Source organism: Sycon ciliatum, unplaced genomic scaffold (genome assembly GCF_964019385.1).
Source record: "Sycon ciliatum unplaced genomic scaffold, ocSycCili1.1 SCAFFOLD_2681, whole genome shotgun sequence".
Lineage (NCBI taxonomy): Eukaryota > Metazoa > Porifera > Calcarea > Leucosolenida > Sycettidae > Sycon > Sycon ciliatum.
The window spans coordinates 229-5,523 of NW_027045020.1; the positions used below are offsets into that span (position 1 = coordinate 229).

The following is a 5,295-nucleotide window of genomic DNA, read 5'->3' on the forward strand; positions in this document are numbered from 1 at the left end:
GAGCAGAGGCACAGCTGGTGGTCAGCTAGACAGTTGTCATCATGTTAAATTTCTTTAGTTCTCAATCTATCATTTTCATGCCAGGCGTGAGCCAGCCCCTGGCTTAACAAAATGGGTGCTCCTTTTTAGTTTAGTTTTCTTCCTTTTAGTTTAGTTTTTCTTCTCTTCTTCTTTTTATTTTGCTTTGCCCGTACAAGAGGCTTACTTCCTTCAAAAAAAAAAAAAAAAAAAAAAAAAAAAAAAAAAAAAAAAAAAAAAAAAAAAAAAAAAAAAAAAAAAAAAAACGACTTAGCCAGCAGGAACAACTTTTAACCCTGCTGGCAGCTTGGTTTTTGCCCTACCTTTTTTCCCAAGCTGATGAGCTTAGTGGCCCCATCAGCGCAGGGCAAGCGACTGGGAAGGCCAGGAGCGCAGTTTTTTGATAGATAACCCCTTGAACTCTGGCCGCTTGGTTTGTCTACTTGGCTTGGCTGCGGCCTAAAAACCCGGCCGCAGAATGCTTGGCTCCAGGCGGCGCTGGCCCCTTGGCATCAGCGCCTCGCGTCGGGCCCGGCGTGTCACACGCCGCCGGCGCCCTTGGACTTTCTAAAGAAAGACGGCGGTGCGTCATGCTTGGGTCGCTCATATCGGCGCCAACCGCGCCTCGCGTCGGGTCGTTGTTGATTCCTCGCCTCACGACCCTTGGACTTTATTAGGGAGGGAGGCGGTGCGTCACGCTTGGGTCGCTCGTATCGGCGCCAACCGCGCCTCGCGTCGGGTCGTTGTTGATTCCTCGCCTCACGACCCTTGGACTTTTTTAGGGGAGTGGGCGGTGCGACATGCTTGGGTCGCTCATATCGGCGCCAACCGCGCCTCGCGTCGGGTCGTTGTTGATTCCTCGCCTCACGACCCTTGGACTTTCTGAGGTAAGACGGCGGTGCGTCACGCTTGGTTCCTCATGTATCGGCGCCAACCGCGCCTCGGCTTCGGGCCTTGTGGTCTCCTCGTCCCAGGCCCTTGGACTTTGTGAGGTAAGAAGGCGGTGCGTCAAGCTTGGTTCTTCATATATCGGCGCCAACCGCGCCTCGGCTTCGGGTCGTTGTGGATTCCTCGTCCCACGACCCTTGGACTTTGTTAGGGGAGTGGGCGGTACGACAAACTTGGTTCTTACTATATCGGCGCCAACCGCGCCTCGGCTTCGGGCCTTGTGGTCTCCCCGCCTCAGGCCCTTGGACTTTCTGAAGTTAGAGGGCGGTACGACATGCTTGGGTCGCTCGTATCGGCGCCAACCGCGCCTCGCCCGGGCCGTTGTGGATTGCCCGTTCCACGGCCCTTTATTACCTGCGGGTCGTTGTTTGGTCCGGCCCGCTGGTACGGTAACTTGGTTCAAGGTAGCTTGGCTTGTCGTAGCTTGGTTCTACAGGCTTGGCTTAGGTCCATGTTTTCTAACCTGCGTTCTTAAAGCCTGCTGTTCTAGGTCCAGGTTTTCTACAGGCTGGGCTTGTCGTTCCTTGGGCCTAGGTCCATGTTTTCTAGCCTGCTGCCGCCTTTGTAGCCTGCTGTTCTAGGTCCAGGTTTTCTCCTCCTTTGTAGCCTGCTGCCGCCCTTGAGTACTGTCGGCGTAGGTCCAGGTTTTCTAACTTACGGCCTTAGAGCCTGCGTTCCTTTGGGGCTGCCGGCAAGGTCGCCGCCTACTCTGTTCTAGGTCCATGTTTTCTAACCAGCTGGTGCCCTTGAGTGGTCTTAGCTTACTGCCGCCTTTGCAGCCTGCTGCCTTAGGTCCAGGTTTTCTAACCAGCTGGTGCCCTTGACTTCTCTTGGCCTGCTGCCGCCTTTGCAACCTGCTACCTCAGGTCCAGGTTTTCTAACCAGCTGGTGCCCTTGAGCTTTCTTGGCCTGCTGCCGCCTTAGGTCCATGTTTTCTAACCTGCCGGTGCCCTTGAGTTCTCCGCCCTGACTGCCACCTTTGTAGCCTGCTTTGGCCACCCGCTGGGAGAAGCCATATTGGCTTTCCTCGTCGTTGAACCTCTCCCGCTAGGAGAAGCCTGAAGGCTTTCCCCACCTGCTGCTGTTGGCGTAGGTCCATGTTTTCTTAGCCCTCTGACTGCTTTTGTCCCCTTGGAGGTGCCTCCTTTAAGCTTTGGGCCTCAGGGTTATAGGGCTTCTTATCTGACTCTTGCCCCTTGGCTGTGGCTAGCAGGGATGGCTTTTCGTTTTGTTCGGCGGTTCTGAGCTCTTTGCCTTCTGCAGATACAGTGGGCCACCCTTCTTGGGCTGGTTAGCCCCCTCTTCTCCGCCTAGCACTGTTGGGCCTTCACCTCTTTTTCTAGCGCCTTTGGCAGCCCTTCCCTCGCCGGTTTCCTTCTTTTTGGGCCTTTCGTCTGGTGACGCTTACTTCTGGCAGAGGGGTCTTTTGGGGCTGGGTATCCGCAACCTTCTTTGGCTGGTGAACCTCCTCTCTCTGTTACCCCTTCCAGCTTTGTTGGCTGCTACTAGTCTCCCTTCCTTCTTCTTCATCACCGTACTCTGTTAGCCTGTTCTCTTGGGTGCTGGCGGCAGGCCCTTTTCCTTTTTGACTTGGCTGGTGCCCTTGAGTTCTCTTAACTCTCTGCCTGCTTGAGGTTCCTCCCTTCTTCTCAGCCTAGTACTGATGGGTTTACCTCTTTCTCTCTGTTGTCGTAGCTCTTTGGCTGAGGGCTGACTTAGCTGGACTAAGCCTCCTCTGCATGGGGGTTCCGCAAGTGAGCTTTCCTTGGGTCTGTGGGCTTTCTTCTGATTCCCTCTGTCCCCCCCTCCGGCCTTTGGCGTCTCTTTGGTCTTCTCTCTCTGGGGGCAGTAGCAGTGGGGTGCTTTTTCTGGCTTAATTCTGCAGGGGCCTCTCGGCAGGCTCGTTCTCCCTTCCGGCTGGCGGCTTCCTCTCTATCCACTTTGAACATCGCTTGTCTCTTTGGCTGGGCTACTTTCCCTTCGAGACTGTGGGCGCCAGAACCTCTGTTGATCGAGAGAGTGAGCTTGTCACTGGATTACCCTTCCTTCGAGGCTGTGGGCAGGGCTGAGAGTACTTCTGGGCTACCTTCTCCTTCCGCCACGGGGCTTACGGTTGCACCTTTCCTAGCCACTGGGTGTCGTGGGTGCCTTTGTAGGCCCCTTGACTAGTTGGCTTGTGCAGCTGCGGAGGGCTACTATTCCTCTCTGGCATACCTACCCCTCTTTGGAGGGTTCTGTTGACTTCCGGGGCTAAGTCTGCTCAGTTGGGCTTCCACCCTTGGGAGTCCCCCTGTAATCAGCTTGGCTTTGCATCCTCTGCCTCTACCTTGGCGGTTACCCATGGGCTTACTTCTTCTACTCTGTCTTCCTGCAGCCCTGAGGCATTTGGCATTTTGGCCCGCTTTTGGCAGCCTTTCCCTCGCCGGTTTCCTTCTCTTTGGGTGATTACATACAGGGCCTTTTGGAGGGTTCCCTTCTTTGGCTTCCAGGGCTAAGTCTGCCCCTAGAGACAAGCTCACTCTCTCTATCTACTCATCTCAAGCCAGCAACCTTGCCGGCAGGCCCTAAAACCGAAGGTTAGAAAACATGGACCTAGAACAGAGTACTCAAAGCAGGCTACAAAGCCGGCAGCCAGCCTTGGGCATCCTCCTGTAATCAGCTTGGCTTTGCACCCACTGCCTCTGACCACCTCACAGAGCTGCCGGAAGAGACGAAAAACCGTCCCTGCACTAGCCACAGCCAAAAGACCCAAAGAGTGCCGGTACCTGCCCCACTGCCTGCGCACCCCACCATAGCGCAACCTGCGCCGATTAATCGAGCCGAATCTTCACCACCTCGACGGTTAGAAAACATGGACCTAGAACAGAGTGACCCAATGTCCACAGCCTTCAGGGCTGCCGGCTACCACTTGCCCAAAGTACTCAAAGCAGGCTACAAAGGCGGCAGCAGGCTCTAAGAACAATGGTTAGAAAACCTGGACCTAGAACACCTGGACCTAGAACAGAGCAGGCTACAAAGCCGGCAGCCAGGGCACCAGGTGGTTACAGCAGGCTCTAAGGCCGTAAGTTAGAAAACCTGGACCTACGCCAACAGTGCTCAAGGGCGGCAGCAGGCTACAAAGCCGGTAGCCAGGGCTAGGGGGGACAAAGGCAATCAGAACAGGCTAGAAAACCTGGACCTAAGGTAGCAGCCAGCCGGCTTCAGGGCTGGAGGGGGCAAAGGCAGTCAGAACAGGTTAGAAAACCTGGACCTAGGACAGAGTAGGCAGCAGGCTCTAAGAACGAAGGTTAGAAAACATGGACCTAAGCCAAGTCTATAGAACCAAGCTACCTTGAGCCTAGCCTGTAGAACCAAGCCACCCTACCAGCGTGCCGGACCAAACAACGACACGCAGGTAATATAGGGTCGTGAGGCGAGGAATCAACAACGACCCGGGCGAGGCGCGGTTGGCGCCGATACGAGCGACCCAAGCTTGACGCACCGCCTTCTTACCTCTGAAAGTCCAAGGGTCGTGAGGCGAGGAATCAACAACGACCCGACGCGAGGCGCGGTTGGCGCCGATACGGTCGAACCAAGCTTGTCGCACCGCCGTCTTACCTCAAAAAGTCCAAGGGCCTGGGACGAGGAGACCACAAGGCCCGAAGCCGAGGCGCGGTTGGCGCCGATATAGTAGGAACCAAGCATGACGCACCGCCTCCCTCCCTCAGAAAGTCCAAGGGTCGTGAGGCGAGGAATCAACAACGACCCGACGCGAGGCGCGGTTGGCGCCGATACAATAGGAACCAAGCCTGTCGTACCGCCCACTCCCCTCCCAAAGTCCAAGGGTCGTGGGACGAGGAGTCAACAACGACCCGGAGCGAGGCGCGGTTGGCGCCGATATGAGCGATCCAAGCATGACGCACCGCCCACTCCCCTAAGAAAGTCCAAGGGTCGTGAGGCGAGGAATCAACAACGACCCGACGCGAGGCGCGGTTGGCGCCGATATGAGCGATCCAAGCTTGTCGTGCCGCCCTCTATCCTCACAAAGTCCAAGGGCAGCGGCCGGCGTGGTACACGGCCGGGCCCGACGCGAGGCGCTGATACCAAGAGGCCAGCGCCGATAACAGCCAAGCATGCTGCGGCCGGGTTTTTAGGCCGCAGTAAATACCAAGCAGGCAGCCGGGTCAGCATGAGCCGGCTGTAGTTAACGTTATTTATCAAAAAACTGCGCTCCTGGCCTTCCCAGTCGCTTGCCCTGCACTGATGGGGCCAATGAGCTCATCAGCTTGGGAAAAAAGGCGGGAAAACCAAGCTGCCAGCCAAGTGAGAATTCGTCTAGGCTGTCACCTT

General features: G+C 56.1%; 1 long non-coding RNA gene across 1 annotated transcript; it reads left to right on the forward strand.

The window, feature by feature from the left end:
* Positions 1–207: 207 nt before the first annotated feature.
* LOC135830799 (uncharacterized) lies at positions 208–4,776 on the forward strand. Its single transcript, XR_010556110.1, has 2 exons — positions 208–1,547; positions 1,605–4,776. It is a non-coding gene; the product is annotated as an uncharacterized LOC135830799 (long non-coding RNA).
* The last annotated feature ends 519 nt before the right edge of the window (positions 4,777–5,295 follow it).